General features: G+C 43.2%; 1 long non-coding RNA gene across 1 annotated transcript in view; it reads right to left on the bottom strand.

Annotated features, from left to right (window-relative positions):
* Window positions 1-6,973: 6,973 nt before the first annotated feature.
* The window catches only part of LOC148055896 (uncharacterized), a 72,973-nt gene continuing 53,994 nt past the window's right edge, over window positions 6,974-25,952 (bottom strand). The window contains exons 4-5 of the long non-coding RNA XR_015704757.1: window positions 21,487-21,599; window positions 6,974-12,342 (exon numbers count right to left, since the gene is read on the bottom strand). This is a non-coding gene — a long non-coding RNA (uncharacterized LOC148055896). The remainder of the gene's footprint in view (window positions 12,343-21,486; window positions 21,600-25,952) is intronic.

The raw sequence follows: 25,952 nt of genomic DNA, 5'->3' as shown, positions 1-25,952 counted from the left end.
CCAATCAGTTTAACCACTGACTCAGAATAAGTTAGGCTGGATCGATGAAGGTCATCTAGCCCAATCTGCTCAAAACACATCAACTGCATCAGGTTGCTCAGTGCACTTGGGCTTTGACCACCTCCCAGAACAGAGATACCACAACCTCTCAGTGCAACCTGTGCCAATATTTTACCACATTTCTGAGAAAAATCTTTCCTCATATCCATCAGAACTTCCTTCATTGCAACTTCTGTCTGCTGCCTCTTATCCTATCAAAGTGCACCTCTGTGAGGAGTATAACACTGTTTTCTCTATCTCCTCCCATTAGCTAATGAGTAGCTCGTCCAACAGCACATCTCACCTAGTTGGCTTGTGGATCCCCAGTGTCAGGAAATAGTCCTTGCCACTCTCCAGAAACTTGTTGGATTGCCTGTGCCTTGCCATGTTGCTCATTGAGGTGGTTAAAGTCACCCATGAGAGCCAGGGGCTGCAGCCAGCTTCTTCCGTCTCTTTGCCAGCTTCTCACAGACCGATAAAACAAAAATGAAAAAGCCCAGTGAAACAGAAATCTCGGTTGATGGGTCTTATGATCACTGACTAACAGGCTTGTGTTTTGTAGTTTGATTTTTTTTTGCTTTTTTTTTTTCCAAATTGGAACATTTTAACCACAGCATTTTGGGGAACATCTATTGTTCTTTAGTCCTTTGGTTAATCTACAGATAACAAAATGACACTGAGTGTACAGCAAGACTTCAGAAATCCTCATTCTTGCAGTTATGCTAGAAATTAATAATAATGCTTCAGATAACTCCTCAGGTAATAAACTTACATCTCCATGGCATAAGCTAAGTGTTTAATTTTAGCAAATTGTTCATATCCCTCTTTGTTACAGCTAATAAAATTCCTGTCACAGAACTCACCATTTCAGATGGGCACGGATAAATACAAATAAGAAGTATTTATCAGCCCTTCTGCCTTTTTGTATCAGCATTCATGATTTTATCATATGTATCTAGCAGTTTACTTTTACCTGGCAAAGAACTGTTTTGGCTCTTAACAGGCTTAAAAAAAAATCTTATCTTTTTTTAACTCTATTGGGATCAGACCTTTTATTTGTTCTTGGTATATTCTTTAATGTTTTATTGTTTCTCTGTTTAACTAAGGAATTTTGTTGTTGTTGTTCTACATAAGCCTTTTTTGTTGATGGAATCATGGGGTTTGGAACAACTAGCACAATATTCTTGAACAATTCCTGATTTTTCTCAGCGCTTTCCCACTTAAAATGCATATCCTCAGTCAGTTATGCCAACAAATGCTTTAAGCTTTGGAAAACTGTCTCTGTTAAAGTTCCAAATGTGCAGATTTTAGGTCAATGCCCTATTTCATTTGTATAAAGTATATATAAATTGACTGTGATTTCTGGTACCTCAGCAACTGTGCTTTTTGAGTCTGGAAGTAACACGTTCTCATCCAGCAGACTTAAGTCCACTGTCAAGTTACCTTGTACTGGATATGGGACTTCCTCTTTTGAGAAGACAACATTATTATTTATAGAAACACTAAGGAAATTTGTTATTGGCCACAGGAGATCAGCAGCAAATGGCCCTCTGGTTGAAGTCATCCATGATAAGTTTTTTGGTTGCTTTTGACTGTTGTTATTTCCCATGTCCCCTACAAATTATTAACAGACGCTTAAGGAACAGCTCCTTTTATCTCCTGGAAATTGTTGCTGGGCTATAAAAGACCCTTACCTGTAATCTGTCTTTTGCTTCAAATAACTATGAAAACTGGGCTTTCAGATTTAAGCAACCTTAAAGACATATCTGCAGGGTATGAGGTATTGGAGTACAGAGATAGGCACATTAGTAGAGACCCCTGGACACAGCATAACACCCACCTCTTTACCAGGATGAGGTCCGGATGTAACTTATCTCAGTAACCTGGACACTGCACAGGAGATAGTAAGTGTCAGCACTGTGAACTTACTAGTTTGGGCCCAGACAAACATGACTAAATTGCATCTGGGCATCTCACCCCAGCACACATCCAGCCAGCTCAGGTGTCTCTGCACCCACCGTCACCCAACCTTCTCCATGCTACAAGCTCCAGGGTTAATGTGGAAGACTGAGTTCAAATATCTCTGCATCTGCCAGTGTGGTCAAGACCAAAATCTTCCCCCAGCCTTCTGTTTTTCTCCTTCCATCCTTCACCCAAAGCCTTGGCTTTCTGGAGCAGAGGCAGGGCACAGCCAAAGACTGAATCAGGAGAGAGAAAAGCTGACAGCACTGGCTGTCTCATCTTCATTCTTCTTTTTACCATCCAGTATAGGCACTGTTTTAAATTACCCAAAAATAGCCTGTAAAGCTCTCATCAATCTCACTTGTTCAAATGCAGCTTTTCCACATTAATCATTTACAGTGACACAAGTAAACAATGCCACATGTGGCTGCAGTGATGGTGTTCTTCCATTATTCATTCATCCCAAGGTGCACTGCTTTTGCATTAAGTCTTACTCCCTTGTTTCTCTCTTTAAAAAATTATGTGAAAAAGAAATCGTACAACCACCTTTTCATTTAAAAGTCAAAGACAGGAATATTCAGGGACCAGTAGATCGCAGACTGCCCCTGCCAAGGAAAGGAAAGTGTCACATTTCAGCCTCCCTGCACTCATCCTTGCTTTCTCTTTCTGCTCATAAAGATACCTGAATTAGCTCTACGCACTCCTGCTCAAATATTGGAAACAAGGCAGCTTCCTTAGCACAGTGTGCCGCAAAATCAAACTTAACCTGCCTCTGAGCAGTTGTACAGCTATTCTTCTTGCTAGTCTCCAAATCAGCTTGTTGTCTAAATCCAAAGTCTTTTTTTTTTTTTTCACCCAGTGTAACTTTTTAGGGTAAGAGAGGGGAGCATCCAGTAATTGTTCAAGAAAACCTACTTCCCACCTTACGCTTAATGAGTTATGTTAAGTCCTGGGCAGGTTTTAACAGTCTGTTCATGGCATTGTGCTGTGCCATTTAGATACATTTTATACTATTTTTGTATTTTCAAAATACATTTCAGAGTAGAAAGAAAAGTGGGAGGCTGAATTTCAAACCCACAAGCGTTCAGATCCTGGGGTGTAGTTTGGACTCCATCCCCACAAAAACCAGCATAAAAACATTCCCCATCGCTGCCAGCTCTCCTGATTTATCCAGCGTTTCACAAACGTAAAGCTGGTATTCAAGTCCCAGCTTGGAACGAAGAGACTGAACACAAACCTCAACTTTCATTCCTGCAGGAGAAGTTTCCATCCCTCCTGTTTGCAGAGGAAAGTTTGAAAACATGACCTGACTGCACTCGAGCAGGCTGCTGGGGAGGGAGGGGGAACTGACTCATGATTTTTGCTACCCGGGGATTGCAGTGCTGGGACACTGGCCAGGCGGGAGCAGAATTTGAGACTTTGGAGCCTCATTCATTAATACAACTGTGCTGTTGCTCTGGAAGATGCCACTCTTCACTGGAATGGAAAGCCAAAGCAAAATGTTTTGGTTTTGAGAAGAGGTATCAGTCAGGTGTCCTCCCTCCTCCTAAACAAACTTACCTTGGAGAAGGCTGCGTTCAGTGCAACGCATACAGGAGATCCCCAGTGCCTCATTCCTCCTGGTAAATGGCATTAAGCAATATTCCACCAAGACATTTGCCCATGTGTCAGCCCCTTCGGAGGGGTGCTTGGCTCCTTCTGCCCAGAACACTCAGCAGGTCCCCGTCCTAAGGCATGGACGTTGACTGTGGTAGCCTCAGCGCCATCATTGCTCACAAACTTCCTCCATCAATTGACCCTAGCAAAAGAAGCCAAATGAGCCCATCTATCTGTGTTCGCTGCCTTTACACAGAGTTCAACCTCATCACAAAACTCATACTAAAAAAAAGATTACTTCCCTGGTTTTATAAGAACCTTCTAATTAAGGACATAAAAACATTAAAAATATGACACTAAAGGGACAGTTAGATAGGTGTGATGATATGTGGCGCTGAAGTATACTGGAATAGCAACAGACCCATTCTACCCTCATGACTGGGTAGGAAAAAGTAGAGAAAGAGGGAAAATTGCATCAGCTTTATTTCAGATTATGAAGAAAAGCAAAAAATAAAAAGTTGCCAACACAAAAAACAGGATTTCCAGTAGGATTCATTGCTGTCTCAACTCCACTTCTGCTGAAGCTGATAAGAATTTCATTTTCCATCTTAACATGTGCAGAATTAGGCCAATGGAGAACACCTCTAGAAGTCCCAACCATCAATCATATTTTGACTGTTTACTTATTAAAACCAGCAGTAACATAATCTTGGATTAAGAAAAATCCTGGCTAGCTGGAAAAAAACAAAACCTACATTTTAGCTGTGTATTCTGTAATTGCAAGAGAAAGACATTAGCAGGAATGGGTGAGCAGCAAGAAGCGATGCAAGAGGACTAGCTGAGAGCAGACCATTTTGCTAGAGTTTCAGCTGAACAAAGCAGGGTCTACCCTACTCCTTCAAAGCACTCAGTACCCCAAGTACTGGCTATATGCTGGGTGCTGAGCTACTTGCTAAGGGATTGGGACTAGTTGTGACGAGCAGGGGTGTTGTACGTGCCCAGGATCTGGATTTCTCTTCACAAATTCCATACAGCTAAGCAGCTATCTGGAAATCTGCTTAGGATGAGAAACAGAAGGAAGCGAGGAAGGGCGGGAAGGAGAGAAGTAATTTGTGTGTGTGTGTGTGTGTGTGTGCGTGTGCGTGTGTGTCGGGGTTTTTTTTACAAGATTGCATTATTTATTTGGCATTTCATTTCTCGCTGTTGTCCTGACTTTTGGGTGTGGTGGGCTCTGAGCTTTGCCCTGTGTGCCTTTAGGAACAATATTCTCTGGGCAAAATTGCTTTTTCCATTTCATTGTGGCGTTGTGGTTAGGTATTTATTTCATAAGGAGAGTGGGTTATTTGGCAATTTAGGTTCATATTGTGGGTGTGGTCCCTGTAGATAATTTTCTTCTGGATTAAATCTTTGCAAACTGTTATTTCTCTGGTAGCACACCAGTGAGCAGTACACCACTCTTGTGGGCAGGTTTTTATTTTATCTCCCATTTTGTCACCAAATCACCTATTTCATCTGAGTCACCAGCTACACTTTGTTGGGACAGTCCTGGGCCCTTCTCAGGACAAGTGGCTTGGCTTCCACCATAACCCACCTGAAGCAGCAGTACAGAGCCTTGCACGGGCTAATTTCTCCATCCATTGGCACCCTGCTAGACCACTTCCAGTACCATAGTGCTCTGTCCAAAACTAGCCCAGGTATCTCTCTCTGCAGAGCACTTGACTATGGAGCACAAGCCTACTTACCCCAAAGGGTCTCTTGTAGCTCTGGAGTAATAAAATAGGGAAGAGGAAGGGACAGAGAAGCTGGCAATGGAAAGCTGTAGCAGATGCTGCAACAAAGCATTTTTTTACACCTCATGGTCACAGAAGGAGCAAAGAAACGTCACTTCTGTTCAATCACAGAAGCAAGCATGAGAAGGGGAGTATCCACACCTCCTATGGCAGGTGTTTATGTGGGGAAGGGAGTCTCCCTCTTTACACAGTGAATTCTCTCACTTTCCAGAGTGCAAATAAGCACTGGAGCATGTTTTCCCTCAGCTGACTATGGATACGAAGCTAAGGAGAACAGCCTCTTAATTTAGGTGCTTCAGGTATGTGCCTGACATGCAGTGATGTGAATGTAGCTTTAGATCAAGCACTGCTGAACGATTTCAGAGTATGAATCCCTTTGCTATCCCAAAACATACCTCCTGCAAGGAAGCACTAGGCAAGTGCCCCAAGATTTGCACTGGTACCCTGTCTGTTAAACATGTCCTGATCATATAATGGGAAATGCAATTTCTAGCCAGTGGATCAGGTCACAACTTGGTGAACCAACTCCTTAGACCCAAATGTCTGGCAAATCTACCAAACCGACCTGTTTCCCATTAAATCAAGAGGGGGTAGGGGTGTCACTGGCCATACCCCTGGCAGACATCCCACCTGGCAGCAGGGGCTGTGCCTCCAGCACAAGGAAAGCGACCCAAGGCAAAGCTTTGCCTCCAGCTACAACAGGAACAGCAACTGTTGCGAAGCCATTACTACAGAGAGGCAGTAAAATCACACATATCACACCACGGTATTACAGGCACAAATTACGTCTGGGCTGAGGCCCTTTTAAAAAAAACATGGCCCATTAGGTTTAATTTAGAATCTCTTTCCTTGCAACTACAGAGCAGATTGACAAAACAGACTTTTTAAATCACCTATGAAACTTCACTCAATGACAGGATACCAAAAAAGACTCTTTTGTGTTAAAGTGTTAATTATTAAAACATGACCGAACGGTTAGTTCAATTTACAGCATTGCCATTAGAAGGAAGGCTGGAAACAATGCACACATTAAAAGGCTATATTATATGTTCTGTTACTTGGAGAGTCTCTGAAGTGAGAAAAGACAAGTTGCGGAGCCAAGAAATTCTCCACTGGAATGGTGTTAGCTCTGCTTTTCTCTCGGTACAATCTCATTTATCTGAAATGCTACAGGAAGCAAAAATTATTCAGCCAACAAGAGGTTCAAATTGAAAGAAATCCTGGGGAAGCAATTCAGCCAAACATTTGAACAGAAAGGATGCTTCAGATGAAAATATCAATCCCTCAGGTAAGTGGCAGTTCATTATGCTTAATCATTAATTTGTGGCTGGATTACTTGCTCTTGCAGTTTCCCATTCAATGATCCTTTGGATGATTTATAAAAGATACAGCAATTTATAGCAGGTTTCAAAAATGTTCAAGAACAGACTGACATGAACTTAGCTGTAACTTCCAACATTTCTCCTCAAAAGTGTCTGTTCATCTGCCCAGCCCACAAAACAAGGAAGGGTGTCAGGCTGAAAAAGCTACTTTGCTGAATTAGGGGGTCCACTGCATAGTGAGTCAAAGAAGCAAGATGACAAGGATGCAATTCAGTGATTTATTTCAAAGCGCCTAAACACTAAACTGAGATTTGAGTTCATTTTTTGGCAGCATAAATCCAGCAAATGGACACAATCTGATGGTTACTTCTATGTTGGGTTGAGCTAAAAATATACAGTATTTAAAAAAAAAAAAAAATAGAAAGCCATACACAAAATAGTGAAACAAGTTTAGTAACAGTTTGCATAATTATCAATTATTCATAACACCAAAAAAATGAAACACACCAGACTCTCCAAAAGTCCAAATCACACCAGCTCTGTTGAACTCTGAGATTTGTGTCATTTACCATCAGCTGGGCATCTATCCTGGGATGTACACATATTTCACAATTTTTTTTTCCAGGCCTATTTTTTTGCTCAGACCTATTATGTACAGTAACAACACAGACTCTGAAGCTCGCCTTGTAGCTGTGTAGAAGTGTTTAGGTCAGTGACAGCAAACTGGTGTGAAGCAAGAGTAGAACTGGATCCCGTGACTTGCTGTGTTTTTTTTTTTTCCTTCAAACCCATTCTTTATTTAATTTACAACCTCCAGTTCTGTTCATCTTCCCCCATTCCCAAGTCCTTAGCAATAACCCTATTTCCTTAGCTCTTTTCCCATAAATAATTCTCCTGAAATAACATGAGGAGAGCCTGCTCTGCTAGTGCAGTCCCCCTCGGAGAAGGCCAGGAGATCAATTACTCTCATTGAAACGCCACGGGAAAAGGAGAATTTCAGAACAGGATTTCACACAACAGTTTATAACAACAGGGTGGGAGAAGGAGAAGCAATGAACAATTTTGTTGCTTGCTCCTACATAGAGAAAAGAGAAAAAAATACCCAGACATCACTGGAAATTACTCTCCTCAGTGCTTATTTCTAGTTGATTTTCTTGACATCTAAATGTTATCATCTCAATGACAGCTACTGTAGCAATATATAGACATGCACACTTTTCTATCTTACAATTCCATAACTGTTTCTTTTAAGTTAGCATACAATAAAATCAGTTAACTGTGCCACTAATTAACTGCTGAATTGCACTGTGAGACAATATAGGGAAAGGGCTTAAAAGACTTAAAATTAATTCCAGTTCAATGGAAAAGACCTCTAAATGTAGTAATTTTTTTTTTACTAAACATATTTTACACTTGATGTAATTTTACACTGCTTGTGCATAAAGTGATTATTTAATTAGAAATAAAAATGCCTCCATTGTAATTTTTGTAGCTAATGTTCGTAGAGTATTTCTACCGCTATGCAAGTCTGTAAGTGCAAATAGCATTATTTCTACTTAGTGTATGGTTGAATTAGGACCAGTAAAGAGTACAGTAGCAGTACTTTGATTAAAAAATACACCTCTGGGAGTGGGGGAGGTAATAGCATTTGTTTATCCATATGGTATTTAAATGAAACTTCCTTTTTCTTCCTCTCTCCAGAGTAACCTTTAAGTCCAATGATTAGAGCAGCAGTAAGTGACCTGGGAGCAGAAGGCATGTTTGAACTTGTCCTCAAGGATGAGGAGAGTTTCCTGATTTCTCCACAGGTTCCCCACCTAGATTCAGTACAGTCAGTTTTTAAAATGAAGTTAAATGTGTTTCAAGCATTGCACTTCTCCTCAATCTCTCATTGAGGCTCTTTACTTGCTTTCTCCATTTTAAAGAGGCTTTTCTTTCCTCCAGGTACAGGGGGACCTGCACAAACAATAATGCTCTGTATTTGGATGCAGTGAACAGGAGATAATCAGGGATGTTAAAGGCTCAGTTTAAACACACCAGCAAACAACCAAACATAAAAAACCCAGAAGAAAAACTTTCTCTGCTCTCTTTCAGTTATGTTTCTTGGGACATTAACATTAATTAAAAAACAAAAAACAAACAAAAAAACCCTCAAACAACTGTGATTTTTAAACTGCATATTCTTCCTTTAAAGCTCCCAAAATGTCATCACAGGGACAAAATTTCAACTGATGTAGCTCAGCATAACTCGATTACAGAGCTGTACCTATTTACATTAACTGAAGGTTCGTCATATAACCTTCTATTATATGAAGATCTGCTAGTTCTTAAACAATGAGCAGGATATTATATTGATTTAGAAACATCCTTTCTTTCTCAAGAACTCCTTGCCCTCTTATTTTTTCATGCTAGTTAGTACAGTTCCATTAATTTATTTTTGTGTATGCAGCCAACGCCCAAATTTATAGGCCAGGCCAAGAACACGGGGGCAAACAGCAATTTTTTGTAACAAGAAAGCTTGATCTGGCTCGAGTGTAAAAGTATTTTACCACCTGCAATGAAATCTCCTGGATCCCTGAGAAAATGCTGATTGTCAAAGGAAAAACTGTGTCTTCTAGCACAGCGGATCTTGAGGAAGCAGAGAAACCCAAGGGGAAAGCAAGGAGGTCAAGAAAAAATTATTCTGGAGGAAATATTGAAGGTCTGGTGCTGTTTAGTCTAGAGAAGACAAGACTGGTGGGGATGGTACAGCAGAAAAAAACCACCCCTCCATTCCATGCTGAATATAGCAGAAAGAGCAGTGCAAGAGCATGAGGGGAATACACTTTAGCTGGTAGGAAAAGCTTTCCAACCACAGGAACGGGTATGGGCTGGAGACATCTGCCTACCACCCAGAGGAAGCTCAGTGGTGGGCAGTCTAAGCACAGGACAGACAGACATCACCCAGGAGTGATGGCAGCAGCGCCGTGGGCCAGGTCAGCCCAGTGCTTTGTGACACCACGGAAAAGCATACTAACAGCAGCCGGGGAGCGAGAGCGTGCTCAGCTCTGAGTCAGAGAAACACATCTTTTAGAGGATTAAGAGATGATGTAGGAAGTTGAGACTGCAAGTTGCCGACAATGAATACCAGACGGCCGATGCAGCGCTGCCAGCTCATCAAGGGCCTGACTCAGCAAATGGCTCTGCTTTCTGCGACCGCCGCGCCAAGGGTTTGCTGCTCCCACACTACATCGCATGCCTCAAAAGCCAGAACAATTTTTTTCTTTTTTTCTTTTTTTTAAGCTGAGGGAGATCCTAAGCCAGTGTCTCCTAAATTGGGAAGGCAGAAGATAAGTGGCGAGGGAGTGGGAGAAGGGAAGCGCGTGACTCCAGGACACCCCGTGCTCCATGCCCAGCTACAGACACACAACACTTACGCAGGCGTCTGGGATCTGTAAAAACAGCTGCTTGTCTGTCTTCCCCCCTCTCTGGCTACTGTGGAAACCCTCCTGCGGCAGCCACAAGCAGGGCTGGGGTTTAGGCAACAGTGTCTGTACTCCTCTTCTGCCCCACTCACCCAGTGCTGGGCAGAGTGTCCCTCCCTGCAGCTGGAGCAGGCAGCAGCGGGCAGTCCCTCACCACCTGCCTGCATGGGGAGAGGGAAAGCTGCCTAGTACGCAGGCAGGGGGGAAAGAGAAACGGGGAAAGAGAAACAGGAAAAAGGTTTTAATAGATGGTAGATTGTAATAGATGGGAAAAAATGGGGACAGAGTGAGCAGAAGAACATTCCATGTGGCACCATGAGAAAACGGCAAAGGGATGAACTGATGGTGGCAGTCTGCATCTCCTGTGAACAGCAAATGAGCACCCAATTTGCTTTCTCGCTTCCTGCCAGCAATGCCCAGGCCCTCAGACAGCCTTTTGTTTGCACTTTCCAACAGTGCATGGACACATTCCACAGACCAGCAAGGCCCACGGTCAGTAAGAAGCCCAGGACACAGGTTTGCGTTACTGCCTCCATTGTGGAAACAGCCGGTGAACAAGAATTTTCCATGTTGCATGTGAATTCTGATGTTAAAAAGACAGTTTCACTTCTGAGCTAGAGAGACAAGACTGCCGCAGGTTATTCTTCGAAAGGAAATGAATTAAAAAGATCTGGAGCTGATTTATTGCAGAAAAATTAATCAGGCTGTTCCCTGAGCTTTGGACTGCAGGGTCCAAGGTGCCCAGCAGAGCTGCCGTGGCACCCAAGGTGTCAGCGAAGCCAGCAGGCTGCTGTGAGCTCCCAGGGAATGAGTCTGATTCCTGACAGAAACCTGCCTGTAAATGCAGGGACACCTGCAGATTTCCTCAAGACTCCTTTTGCAGGAAAATGCTTGTTCACCCACTCCAAATGTTTAATCAGAAAGTTTATTGGTGTGTTATTCCCATTCTCACCTGCCATATTTGGTCTCCTTTCATTATCTATTTGATTAAAAATTGTTCATTATAAACTTTAATGTACTGCAGATAACCTTTCAATCAGCATACTATTAAAGATAAACTATTAATATGTTTCTCTTAAGAAGCAATAATAGGGTTAAGTATTTGCATGGCTCATTTATTAGAAAAATGTGTGCAAGTAACTCAAGGAGTTTTCAGTGAGTTACTCTTTATGAGCTAGATTCAATCAAGATTTCATCTGGCTTCCAGGCTGCAATAATTGTCCAAGGCAGCTCAGCTGCCCAAGCCTTGGTGCCTGCTGATGCTGCTTCTCATGGCAGCAGAGCGTGCGCAGGGTTTATGGCCCTGCTCAGCCACCAAGCAGCCAAACCCAGCAGATCTCCCCAGGTGAGATTTTTATGCCTGATGGGAAAACCACCAAGGTGCGGCAGGACAGGGTTATCGGAACCAAGGGCTCAAGGAAGAGATCCCGAGGATCCTGGGTGGCCTCTCTGACACCGCGGTGACATGGTACTGCAAAGACATCCTCAGATTGGTCAGGTCAAGCATCAGGGAGCACCAAAGGCGAGTTGAAAGTCCCCAGCTCCTCAAGAGCACCAAATTTGCCTGAGCTGCAGGTGACATGACCAGGGAAGCTGTCTCACTGAGTGCGCCTCTGGATCTTCCCTGAGGGAAAAAGTCCTGCTCAGCAAGCCTTGCCATTGACCTAACTGCAAGCACCAGAAAGTGGACTTGTCTCTCCCTCTCTCTCCTCCAACAGATTTTTCTTATTTTTAAATAAGATTTTTTTGTCCAGAAATAATAATCTTTTTTTTTTCTTTTTTACAGTCTAGATGTGTTCTTTCACCATTCTCAAACTGAAATGCTCTCAAATTGGTGTTTAGAAGATGTTTTCAGTTAGAGACTGACTCTTATTTATTTCTTTTATTAGGATTAAGCAGGCCAAAACCAAGATGTTCTATTTTGGATTAAATAAACCATTTCAGGTTGACTACCCCCTCTCATGTACTTGAAGTATGAAAAAGAAATAGGCTTTGTTGAAACAAAGATAAATGTATAAAACACTTTCTGGCCCATTTTTCACACAGCTGCAGTCAAAACTTCTCCTGCTTGGATTAACTCTTCCCACTTCTCCTTCACGCAGCCTACCCTATTCCAAGCACTCAGAAGATGTAAAAAATGTCTTCAAGTAAATAACAGCTACCTGCCATCTGCAAAACAAAACACAGAAAAGCAGAAATGAATCTCTTTTTAATCTGAAACAGAGATTGTAAGCACTGAAATTTCAGCATGCAGCCCCACCCTTACAACTGCCTGCGTTGGCTCTGCTTTTGATAAATCGAGCCACAAACACAGAGCTAAAGCCTTTGGCAAACCATATACCTATGCAGCAAATGCAGCGTGAATGAGATGGGGGCTGTCTCCCTGGTTAGTGTATATCGGTGTAGCTTTCCTGAAGTCAGAGATGACATAGCTGGAACAGCAGCAGCCGAGACCCAGTGTCCTGAGGTCTCTCAACGTCAGGGCAAATGTTTACTGTCCATTCTACAAAAACCTTTCTCATTTTAAAATGAGGTAGCCTCTAACAGCATTTATTCATAGGTAACTACCAAGATTTTGCATCCATTGGATGAGTGATTTTTAGCTCCTCAACATATTTCACATGCTGGGGGAAATAAATTAGGTTAAAATGCAATTCTGTCCCTTTACCTGATATCAGAGGAATTACTGCTTACAACAGCGACACCTCAAACAAGACAGGTTTCCAGGAGCTATCTTCAGTGCTGCTTGTACACAGAATGTGGACCACTCTAACTGCGATGGCATGAGCAGTTATGGCAATGAAGTCCCTGGTAACAGGGACCCAGTTTGCATCCATTTCTTTTCCTTTTTTTTTTTTCCTCCCCCCATTTACTGGAAAAGACATAGTCCCAGCAGGCAGCTTGTTTCCTGGGTGGTCTGTATAAATATCCCTTTCTTAGGCTCCAGCACCAGACCCTAACAGACCACCTACTTTACAAGCAGTCACCCTCTATTGCCTCCAGACATCTTTGAGGTCTTTTCCCTTCCTAAGTCTGTTGCTTTTATCAAACCAGCCTTGTTCCAGCCCGTGCCCATTGGCAAACAGCCCGTTCTGTGTCCTATCCCCCTTGCTCCTGCACAGAGGACCTGGCCATCGATGGGGAGTTGCACATCACAGCTTACAGGCTGAAGGGCTTTTAGCTTTTTCAGATGAGAAGGAACAGACGCCTCATGACTGTCCTCTCCTCCTCTTTCTCCTCCAGGACCAGTCTGCAGTAGCTCTGCCTGCCAGGTTAATGGGGCCTCCCAGGCACAGGGCTCCCATGCTGTCAGGGATCACTTTGTGCTTTCCCAGAAGGTTTGTCCCTACCACAGCTCCTGTGTCCGTCTCTGTCTGTAGTACCATTCAGATTGGTGCAACTGAGCCAAAAGCTAACTCAGCAGCATTTCCCACCATATAAAGCCATGACGGGCTTGCATCATGAACACTTTGTACAGTCCTGGTTGTTCTTCCACCCCCACATCTTAAAAAAGATATAGTGGAAACTGGAGGAGGTTCAGAGAAAAGCAGCAAGGAGGGTCAAAGGTACAGAGTGGTTTGCACACAAGGAACAGCTGAATGTCCTAGAATGCTTCAGCCTGGAAAATAGAAGGTCTGGGAGTGGAGGAAAGGGTTTAATACAGTCAAAAATCAAGTCATCACGAATAGCAGGGAAAGGGTGAGTAGGAAATGCCCATTCACTGCCTCTTCCAGTGCACACTGTGGAGCTCACAGCTGGTAGTTGGATAAAAAACAGTGAAAGAGGATGTTTTTGCACAGGGTGTGTACACTTAAACCATGCATGCTAAGAGTGTATATGGGCTCAAGGAGAGACTGGACAGGTAAAAATTCACCGAAGGTGGCTCAGTGTACTACAGCCGCTTCTGCCTCAGGAAGCCCCTGAGCTGCGAATGGTTGGATGCTGGGAGCGCATTAGGGGAAGTGGCATGTACACTGGGACCTTCACCGTAGGCATTCAGCCACTGTTGACAACGACCAAAAACTCGTTACCTGACTGGACAGACCTTTAGTCTGGCCCAGCATGATGCTTCCTATATTCGCTACCATATGCTCCTCCCACAGAATCATGCCCTTCCTTTTTTCCCACGACTTCAAGTTTATTTCATTAGTGTGACATGTAAACACTGAGGCACCAAAGTCCTTCCTCTTTTCCCCAGGGTATGGTACAGCATCCCAACACCAGTACACTCTGTTGGGGATCAAGCCATGGTTTTGTGCTCCCTTCTGCTCCCCTGTCTGCTCTCCGAAGGCCGATGGTTCCCAGCCCCTCTGCCATGTCCTAACGCTGTTTTACCCTGGGCCAGTGTGCCCAGAGCTAACTCAAGACTTGGCAACTACAGAGGAACCCTCATGGGGAGTGGGGAGAAAGGTAGCACCAGGGTGGGAGGTCGAGGATGGCTCTAGAGAGGAGGGATTTCTGCATCAGTGTTTCTAAGGACTGGCCAACATATGCAGCTGTAACAATTTTCTGGACATTCAGCAATTTTTACCTTGGCTGTTAAAGGCAACTTGGGATAGGTGGTGCCTAGGCCAGCTATGAAGGCATCATCAGAGCCCTCACAATGGGCTCAGGCAGCCAAGTCCTTACTGGGTTATCCTTGATCTCCCCCAGGCCCTCAGCAGGGAGAAACAGGGCAGCCACAGGCAGACCTGGGCAACCATGGTCTAGCTGGGGAAAAAACATTAGCATAAGCTGAATTGACATACGTCCTTTTGGGTCAGCCCAAACCATTACATTTGACCCAGTATGAAATTTTTATTTTAATTTTGGAAACAAAAGCCTTTTCCCTGTGTTCTGATTCAGTAAAAGGTCATGTTTTGAAAAGGTTCATGGCACAAGTATCTTTCAAAAAAGTTTCTTCTCGACTTTTACATTCAAAGTTTCTTTCTGAATTCAGCATATTTGCGACATTTATTAGCCCCCCCCCCAAAAAAGTAATCACTCAGCTGACCTCACCATGTGGTCTCAACCTATCTCTTGCAACCAGACTGCAAGATGGTGCCATAGTGGTTTTTATAACACAAATAATCATGGCCACAATGAAATAACCTGGCATTGGAGATAGATCTGATCTTAGACTGTTGAAGCCTACATCATTCAAACCAAAGGTAGCAGCTGCACAACTAGTGGGGTACAGGCAGTGGCACAGCACTGAATATGTGCAGCACTCATTTACGCCCTGACACCGTTCAATCCTAGGTGCCAATGCTCCTGAGGAGTTAACGGTAATTTTAGCCTTGTGTCCAAAATCAGGTAGGAAACAGGGGTTTAGTGGAGGCAGAAAACAGTGTCCTACCCCCCACAGCTCCTCTGCTCCTTGTCCCTGAGCACTTTGGCTCTGTCATACTCCTCCTCACATCTCTGGAAGACTCTGGTGTTCACCCATGCATATTCACAGCTATGCACTGGTTTTACTAAATTATCTTCTAAAGTCTATTTCATTCAAATTAAATTTGTTTAACTAAGTTAACTTTATTCAGACCAATGCTACGTTCTTGTATTCAGTCTTTTTCAAGTGTGTCCAAAGGCTCTGACGCTCTGTCGAACGTGAGTCACTCAGAAATCCCAAGAAACTTTGGAAAAAGCTGAGTCTACATTTGAAACAAACGTGCTAAGTAGCTTGCCAAAATATCATGCCCAGCATTAGAAAGATGTTGTACCTTAGGATTGTACAATATATGACTGTAGGATCACAGGATAGGACTATAGGTATCCTGAAGCCCTGAGTCCTACAGGACTCCCATGGGTCCTATAAAAAGCCTATTTTCCATTCCCATGGAAAGAGCCTGTTGCAGCCCCCGTAGAAGAAACTTTGTCTGTAGTTATAACACGTCCATCCTCCCCAGAGGTCCAGCTTTAATATTTCTTGTTTTTACAAAACTGTTCACCACAGTAGCTTACTCTGCAAGTGCACCTCATCATAGTCAGTCAATTCATCATTTCTGCTGGTCTCGTTAATCTCCCCCTCCCCTGCCACAGATAAACCACATTTAATGGCTGTGTTAAGTAACAAGCAGCATGCCAAGGAATATCTTGCATACTTCAGAAGGGTAATGTCCTACCAGATTTATCTGGGCATTTAAATTCCATTTTGAAAAAATTCTTTCGGTTACTGATCTACTGAATGTAAATTTCATAATAATTTATTTCAGAAGGGGAAAAGGAATGAAAAGTTAGAATTATTACCCAGTTTTTCAGTGTTTGTCTGACAGGTTAATATGTTGATTTCAAGTCCTCATAACAGGACTTTCCTCAGGTGCAACCCTGTGTGTCATCAACGTATTTGCCCGCTAAACATTGCTTTTAATTTCCTGGTCTCAGACATAACCAGCCTGAGCGGAGACCTCAGCTCACACTTGGCAGGCACCATGCCAAATCCACCTCCCATCCTATCTGCTGTTTGCGCTGGCCCAGCAAAGAGGCGATGGCTTCCCCCTCCAGGGCGAGTGTCAGATGCTGTCCATGCCTGCGTTCCCACACGGCCAGAGTCTGCAGTCACACAGCCCGCGTGGCACAGGCAGCAAGCAGCGCGCAGTGTCTGGTCCTCACCAAACCCTCACTGTGTTTTCCCGGCATATCCAGATGCTACAGAAACCCCATTTTCCACTTTTTTGTTTATCTTTTAAAGCTGAGCCTTTGACCTTCTAGGTAATAATAATTTTCCAGCCATCAAACAGGCAGAAGGATCGTGGTATGTGCCTGCCACAGCCCCAAACCACAACTGAGAGCTCTGAATACCCTGTCTCATTAGCCCCAACAGGACGTCAAAGCCAGGCTCGAATGCTAAGCTCTCACTGTCTCAGCTAAACTTATGTATTTTGCAGCTAATTATTTTTCAAGTAGGATGGGATGGTGTGGCACAAGCCAGATGTGGGGATCAGGTGGATCTGCCTGCATCTTTCACTTAAAGCAAGCCCACCTAAAACACAGAAGGGCTTTCCACCTTGAAACCTGGGATTTATTAGGAGATCCTGTCATAGACAGGATGGGGAAATCCACAGCTGGAAGGCAGAATCATTGAAGGATTGTCCCAGAACACAAACTACAATTAAAAACACACATTTCTCAAAAACAGCTCCCTTTTTTTTCAATTAATCTCTTTACAGGTTTATTTATTTTCAGGTGCACCAGAATGTGAGTTCTCCAATTAGGAAGCACAGTGAAGGAAACACTGAAAAATGCCAGGGTAGGAAAATTTGATTTTAAAACTCCATTACCAAAGTTAAACTAAGAATTACTCTGGATCCTTATTCAGCAATGTCTACCCAAATGTCCCACCATCCTCACTGCTATCTAGTCCTGCCTCCCTCACTTCACTGATTTGTTTTCAGCCATGGTCAATTTGCTTTTTTGAGGGACTGTTTATGTTTCTTTTAAAGAATATTTCTCTAAGTGCCGTAAAACTATACTGTCTCTTGGCATTTTAGCACAGTCTTCACAAGCTCTGATTTCTTGTATGTTTTCATTGAACAGCTATTTTGTTCCTCATGCAGAGATTTAAAACCCACCTATCACATGCTTCAAATATGACTAAATAAGTGTGTGATGTCTCAGAAACACAGTCAAGTATTTTTGATGTAGACATGATTGTGTCGTCTTCCCATAAGACAGAAAAATAAGGAATTGAACTTTTCTTAATTGGGCTTTTCTTCATAGCATTGCAGCATGAAATGGTGTCAATTTTTGCCATGCTTTGGAAGGCTGCCGGCTCTCCATGCTGTGCACAGGAGAGCCAGAGCCTCCAGCAGGGTACTGCTGTGGCTACCCTAGCAAACCACCTGCAATTCACCACCTGCAATGTGCCACCGGTCCCTGAAATGAGACAGAAATCAGGTGGTTTTGTACTTTTTTAATCATAGAGATTCAACAGACAGTTGCATCTCCTGTAAAACACACTAATAATCATGACCAGCCTCTATGTCTGCAGTCCCTGGCATTTTCAAACAGGAATTACATACGCCTACTGCAGACCAGAGTAGTCACTGCGGATCAGGGTCTGATCTCATTACCCTGCTGTGAATCTAGTATAATTCAGTCACTCACAGCAGGTACTTTGGACTTGCACCAGTGTCACTGTGATCAAACTCTGCCTCTCTGCCTGTTTTAAGAAGAATGTTTAGAAAAAGATGCCAAAAATATCTTTTCTTCAGTACAGGCACTGGCTAAGAGCACGCCCTCGGTTATGAGAAACCTCTCACCATCTGGTCATTCTTATTTCAATTATTACCATCACCTCTGCAAAATCAACAGTGTCCTGTAGCATCGGGTGCTCCAGGGGGCACAGTGGGACAAAGCTCCACGATGAGCACAATGTGACTGCCTGCAGAATATTTTGGGTCACTGCTCAGCCTGGGTGTTGCCTGAGACTGCACACAAGGATCCTGGCAAGGCTGGAGAGAAAGGCAGAGCCCACATAACCTTTACTTGTATAGTTTCATGCAGGAAACGCCCCCTCTTATCTGAACCAATGCTCCACGCAAGTTGATTGCCCTGCCTACAAAAGCAGACTCGGGGCTTTGATTGTCTGGGGAGAAAAGTGATACTTCCCTCAATGCCTTAGAAGTGCAGATGGGGTATAGGGTATAGGTAGCCTGACTCGATTGGGTTTTACCCTTGTTTCTGAGCTAGAATTAAAACTCTCTCAGCTGATGGGTGGTGGAGACTCAGACCTGACACTACAGCACACTGTGGGCATCAGCTTTGTCCACCAGAACCTTGCAAATCACAGCAAACCACCCTTTCTTTGCACTCCCTGCTCCTGAGCTCCAGAGACTGACAGCAGAATTACTAATGTGTTCACTGGTTGAAGATGCAACTGAGTGAGATCAGATGGGAGTTAGAGGAAGGAAAATAAAAGCTGATATGTTTGCATTCACATACTGTCTGGAGAGGTAATTAGTCTTGGTTCTGGTAAACACACTTCAGGGGGGTGACACCAATCAGCCAAATTAACTTGCCATTTCCCTGAAGACTTTCAATGCATTAAAGAAAAAAAAATTAGCATGCAGTTTTGACACCAGCACAACTCTGTGCATGCTTTCTAAACATCACTGCTGTTGGCTGTTTGTGGAGGAATCCAAAAGTGTCTCCAATTCAAAAGTAGTTCTGTCTTTCTGAAGCCCAAGTTCCTGTAACAGTTATGGTCCTGCATCCCCAGGGTGCTTTTCCCCGTGGGGTGTCAGAAGTCATCATCATCTGGAATTAGCCGGGGCAGTTTGCCATAATTAGGGACCTAATTAGTGCTGCTGTGGGAGCACGGTGCCTCTCAGGGTGCAGTTCCAGGGCAGAACAGGTGACGTGAGCTGGGGCAGAAGAAGGCTGAGAGCCAGAACAGCAGAAACAACTTAAACACCATGAAGATGGGCAATAATATCAAGTAGGACCTCCTTCAATTAGTGAGTACTAACAATTTTTGCTACAAATTGGAAGTCCCACAGTAGTAAAACACCAAGGAGGACAGGAATCTGAGTGTGCTGCCATGTCCCAGGATAAAAATGCTGCAAGGACGCAAAGGAGCCTTGTGCCATTTGGGCGCATCAAAGGAGCCATGTAAGTCTGCAACACTGAAGTGCCCTAACGACCTAGTGCCATGCCACTAGAGCAACTCTTGAGAGCAACCTTACATATCAGAGTTTGGCAGCCAGGAAGAGATCAGGCGGATTAACAAAAACCCCGTAACTAAGATGCCCAGTCAATTAAATGAAACCAGAACCAAGCAAAACATTTTAAATAAAGCAAGTGAATAAATATTGTAAATATGAAAAGAGAGGGGATTACAGAGCTGAGGATAGTAAAGAGATTGACATAACGAAGTATAAACAGAAATAGGTGAAGAAGCCAGATAGAGTGTCTAAGTCTAATCCTTTCATAACACAGCACCATAAAAGGTCTTAAAGCAAGGCTGGTCAAAATTTTCCATCAAAACTTCTCTACTGAACAGTAAAAAAAGTACTTTTATATGATTACTCTGTCTAATATTTTTTTTACCCACAACAGCTGCTTTCCATGAAAATTTTCATCGTTTTGTGGAAACACCAAAAAAAGCCAGCCCTCTGTTTATGGCAACTGAACATTTTCAGACAAAGAAAAATGAACATTTTTGGTGAGCATTAAAGAATGGCCTGTAGTTTTGAGACATGACTAATCTCTTTGTTGCCAAACACAGAATATTTTTTGGTTTTCCAATAAAAACTCCCAATTTTCCTCTGGGTGAAGGAGGGACTTTCCAAAACAGCAGCACTTTAAATGTCAAAAGGAAAAATTCAAACTCAGTTCCTGCCTTAAGGGATGGCCAGTGCTGAGGCCTGTGTAAAGAAAGAGTATTGGGGGCTGGTCAAAGGGCAAAAACAAAACAGACAAACAGCCTAGTTCTGGACAGGCTGCAAACAGAAAGGGAAAGAAGCAGGAAAACCAGCAAAAAAGAAAATTATTGAAGTTATTAGGCTGAGAGACACAGTGAGAGAATTGGAGTGCAGATTGGTGGTTTTGTTGTGGAAAGTGTCAAATAGTCCGGTTTTGGATGGCTGAGAAACAGTTTGTAACTGAGCATCTAAAGACTTGGAGACCAAGTAGTCACAGTCTTGAATACTTGGCCAGTCAATGGCTCTGGCTGTCTCAATATCCTTGGTTGCTTTATAATGATAGAGAAATGAGTGGTATATTTTTTTTATCTGCCTTTGCCAGGGCAGGCATTGTCAGGCCAGAAACGTTTCTTTGGCCTAGAGAAGTATCATTCAGTAAAATAAATACATTATTGAAAGAAGTTAAATCAAAATCTAAAATCCTAACGTTTATTGCAGGAATCTTATATGGTGCTGTATATTAAAAATGGTTATTTAAGGAAACTGTTCTGTTGGATTGGAGCCAACTCTTGTGTTCTTAGCAATAAAATATTTCATCTCCTTTCACCTCTAACTTTTGATCTTGCAGCAGGTATCACCAGAAGATGGCAGGGTAAGCCAAGGCAGCTGTAAATGTCATCATGCATTAGTATAGGACCTGGAGTTAATTTAAACCTATTTATTTGTGTGATTCTCTTGCTTTCCTAGCACCTAGCAGCTTACTTTACAAATGCAATAGTAGCCTGGGGTAGATTTTTCTCATGAAATTTCAGGTTTAAACATGGTTCTGCAAATGATTCCCAGCAGCCTCAGCTGACGTGATAATAGAGGCCAAGCAGCCAAAACTCGTATAGGAGGTAAAAAAACATTCTCCATGGGTCCCCTACATCCTCTGAAAACTTCACCAAACCTAAAGAGAGTTAAAACATACCAAATGTCTCCAGATGAGGCAACCTTCTGTTAAAGCTGGGGAAGAGGCTGTTGGAGCTGATGGTCTGGTGTCAGAGCTATCGTGGAGCAGAAAACGTAGGAAGAAAAAGGCTCCTGGAAAGAAAAAGAGAAAAGTGTTGCAGCTCTGCCTGATCATGTTAGACAGGAGGAAGAGAAGGAAGTGTCTGCCTGCAGAGATGGAAAGCAGGTGACACAAGGATATAAGGTGAATTAATCAGAGATTAATCAAACACAGTCCAAGACCACTCAAAAATCAAATAGTTGTGGTCCTGCATCCTGGTGGTAAAGTTACACAATGTGAACTTGGAGAGGAGGTAAAATGGCAGAAATGGCACCCTCGTTACTCATCTCAGCAATGTGGATATCAAATATTTGGTGTCAAAAATAAGACTACTCCTTTCAGACAAGGGCGCAGTGGTATTGCACTGCTTCACAAGGCTACAAGGGGTTCAGTCTCTGTCAGTGATAAAGATATCCCAGCAACGTCTGGTGACAGAGACAGCAGCAGCAGCATGTCTCCACCTGCATTGGGGAAAAATAGTGGATGAGTATGGGATGCATAACAAAGCACAAAAGGAAGGAAGGAAGGAAGGAAGGAAGGAAGGAAGGAAGGAAAGAAGGGAGGGAGGGAGGGAGGGAGGGAGGGAGGGAGGGAGGGAGGGAGGGAGGGAGGGAGAAAGAGAGAAGGAAGGTAGAGAGGAAGGAAAGGAGGGAGGGAGTAGCGAAACTCTAAAAAGAATATTTAAAAGTGGGGAAAAGCGACAGCCTCCTCACCACAGACAGTATAGGAGTGGCAACAAGGGACTCACAGGAGAGGAAGAGGCTGGTTTCTGGAGCAAAACAGATAAAAGTATGCCTGAGAAAAGGAAAGTCTAATCCTCAGTCTGTTCCTCCTTCAAAACCCTTTCCAAATGGAGACATGGTGGCCATTGAAGGATGTGGTTTCTGTGAGGGCAGAAGTTCCAGGTAAGGATGGGGCAAGTTTTACTCGGATGCTGTAAGGGCTCGTCATTTAGGGTCATGACAGTGCAGTATGCCCACGTTGCCTTTCTTTTCAGACTCAGCAGAGGTGCAAACTATTTGTTCTGCATGTAGAAAACCAAAGGTAGTCACAGCTGATAATGCCAGCAGATGCAGGTTAACAAAAAGTAGAAAGCATGGGAGGGACACCTGGCTCAGTCCAGGGTTAATGGCAAGGCTATGCAATTCCTGAATTTCCTCTGGGACTAATCCCATTTGATTTACCTTAGAGAAGCTCTTCTCATTTCAGCACAGCTCCTCCTGGTTCCTATCCTTGTGCATAAAGTATTACAGACTTTTCATTAAGACTGTGTACAAATTTCACTTTCTATAGTGAAATCCACATCAGGCTGGAGTGCTGGCTGCAGGTTCACTTCAACCTCACAAAATAAGCATTGCTGATTTAGTACCAGTGTAGAGTGAAGAAAACATAGTCCCTTCCGTTGGTTTGCTGCTTAAAGAAAACTAAAAGACATTAATGTAAACTGTGAATTATAAAATCTTGATCTTTAAGTTAATTAATTCCCCTTCACTGGCTTGAATTTTTAGGCATTTTTCCTTAAAGAGCAGGATAAATTTAAAAGCCTACTTCTGAACTCATTAAGGCCAGTATAAATAAGGAGTAACTGCTCATGCTAATGGAAATACACTAGTGTATAAATTAGCAAAACCAGACTTCATTTCACTTAAACTGTTTTTTTGATGTACTAGGTCTAGTTCCACTCCTTCCTTACAGTTACATCGCAAGGGGTGTTGCTGTGCATTGCACACTTGCACAATAAGTAAGACTATTAAATAAACAGGGTTACAATAAAAATATGAAGTTTCAGAATATTCAGGAAATCATCATTTCCTGGAGCTGAATAAACATTTTAGAAAAAACTCACCCAGCAGGAAATGGAGCTATCTGAAGTGGCCAGTAGGTTCAGAGGATGTAGAAAGGGGTTTGTTCAGAGGCGTTAAATAAACAGAGTAAAATGCCTTGGGAAATAGTTCCCTTTATTTGCTTTCTTGGCTAACAATGTTCATTTTACATTCAGCCTTCAGCACAAGAGACACAAACAGGCCCCATGCAAGATTACCAAGCTGAGTGTAAACTGATACACAGTCTTCCTGGTTCTGCAGGCATCTGAAATGATAGCTAAGGGAGATCATGCTGCCCCGCTCAACTCCTGAGGATGCTACCTCTGCATATTGAGGATTTAGCAAGTTAAACATTATCAAATTAACCATTTCATTGCTCTCAAACAACAGGTCCACCTATCCTTTGGCCAAGCACCAACTGACCTCCAGGTAACAGGAAACGATACAACTGTATCTTGATAGAAAAACCTGTGGCACATCAAAACCTGCTAACTGGGAGATGGCATTAAACCTACAGTCTAAACATCAGAGTGACACAGAGGAGGAGAATGTGAATCACGATATTCACACTTAGATCTTTACAGTCTTCCATCCTCATATGTCTGTGAAACTGACACAGCATTTCATGAATGCTATACTGGAATATCACAGAATACGAGGACCATGCTGCAGTTTTCAGCTCTAGCTGTGCCTCAGGAAAACAGACTTTTCAGTCCAGGCCCTTGAGCCAGAGTCAGATACAGCACGATGAGCACAGTCTATAAAGTTTCATTGTTTTTCCTCCCCCTATTCTCTCTCCTTGCCTTAAATTGTGCTGAGTTTTTGTTCTTCCCATGACAGTAGAGAGAAACGGATGGTCTTGACCCTCTGTGTGGCCTTGACCCAGTCACCATGAGCAAAGTTTTCCATGGTTTCTACATGGGTGTCATTCCTATACCCCAGTAAAATCAATAGGTTAAATGGAACCAGACAGTTAACATGCATAAGGACATAAGGCTGGGGAGACAATATGTATTCGCAACTTTATGTGCCTAAAGAGCTCAGTAAATTTATCCTTATTCTCCGTAAGCCTCAGTTGCCGATGTGTAAGATTGAGACTGTAATCCCTTTATGCCTGTGGAGCATGTGAGGACTTCTGGGGCAAGAGCAGTCTTTTGCTGCCCAGCTACACAACGATTGGCACCGTGGGTTCCCAGCATCACTTGTTAATAAAATATTAACAGCAGCGATACCACCCAGACCTGCATCTCACAGCATCTCTGAGGACTGAGAGAAATGTCTTTTCAAGGGATATGCCCCATTACTGGAATTGTCATTTATGGAGATTCTGGAGAAGGGATGAAAGTGGGGACATAGGGAGAAAAACAGAAGGCTCCTGAGAAATGAAGAGGAGGGGCAGAGAAAATGGAGGAGGCAGTGGAGAACCACAGTGAAGGAAGAGCTAATGGGTAAAGAAAAAATGAGGTGAGAGATTACAGCAAAAGAAGCCAGAAAAGATACATTAGGGACTTTGAGAAGAAGCAGAAGTAAGATTCAGAGGAGTGAGAGAAGGTAGACCAAGAAGAGACTGAGGGGAAAAAAATTCCAGCAGGTCTGATAACAGAACTCTGATGAGGCTTCACACACTTCAAGCAAGAAATATGGGCCCCTCCCCAGTGAAACTGGGCTTCCACTGCCAGCAAAATTGTTTCCACAGCTGAGATTGCAGTGCCAGCGAATGTCTGCAATCGGCCCATCCAGGTGCTCTGTGATACAGGCAGCACCAGACTCAACCCATCAAAGCGATGGGAATAAATCTGAGGGCCAGGAATGAGTACTTGGGCCCCTGCTTGGCTGCCGCTGTGCAGAAACGAGAATGAAAGTAGCCAAAAAAAGACACATTTAAGGTATAACTCAACAAAAATAAGAAACAGACATTTTGACAGCAGACATGCTAACAAATCAAGTTCAGAGAATAAGAACCAGCTATGCTGCAGGAGATACAAGGACTCTGAAAGCTGCTCTAAGAGTCTGATACGCCAGTTTGCAGAGGGTACTGAAATTCCATCTATTTCAATTTTTAAATTGGACTTATGCTGGTAAACTCTCCCATCTGAGCTTTTTATTAATATCGTACGAGCTACAGCCTGAAGAAATTCAAAGTCTCTCCAGTTTTCCTGACTATGCAGTCAGTCTCTGGCATCCCCGTGAACACCAGCACGACTTCTCCAGCGGGCCCCTGAACTCAGCAGGCGAGGGCACCAGCGTCAGCAGATGCTACACCACCACTGAGCTGCAGCAGGGTTTCCCAGATGCTCAGCAGAGCCGAGAGCAGGGCGTTGAGCACTGCTTGTTCCACAAGTAGCTGCACTGACCTTTGGGGGATTACTAATCCAGTGCAAACAGGGGCATGACAATTTGGTCTGATGAGAAAGAGAGAGAGATTATCATCCAGACCTATTTTTTCAAGCATAGTTCCAACACATTGAGTACCTTATATAGCTAGGGTAGGTGAGATTTGCTATAAAACAAAACAGTAACCCAAATCCTGTTGAACATCTCCCCATGAATCTATACTAGCAA

Source organism: Nipponia nippon, unplaced genomic scaffold, assembly GCF_047370975.1.
Source record: "Nipponia nippon isolate SJK-2023a ecotype South Korea unplaced genomic scaffold, ASM4737097v1 scaffold_2, whole genome shotgun sequence".
Lineage (NCBI taxonomy): Eukaryota > Metazoa > Chordata > Aves > Pelecaniformes > Threskiornithidae > Nipponia > Nipponia nippon.
This window is presented reverse-complemented; position numbering and strand designations above follow the sequence as displayed.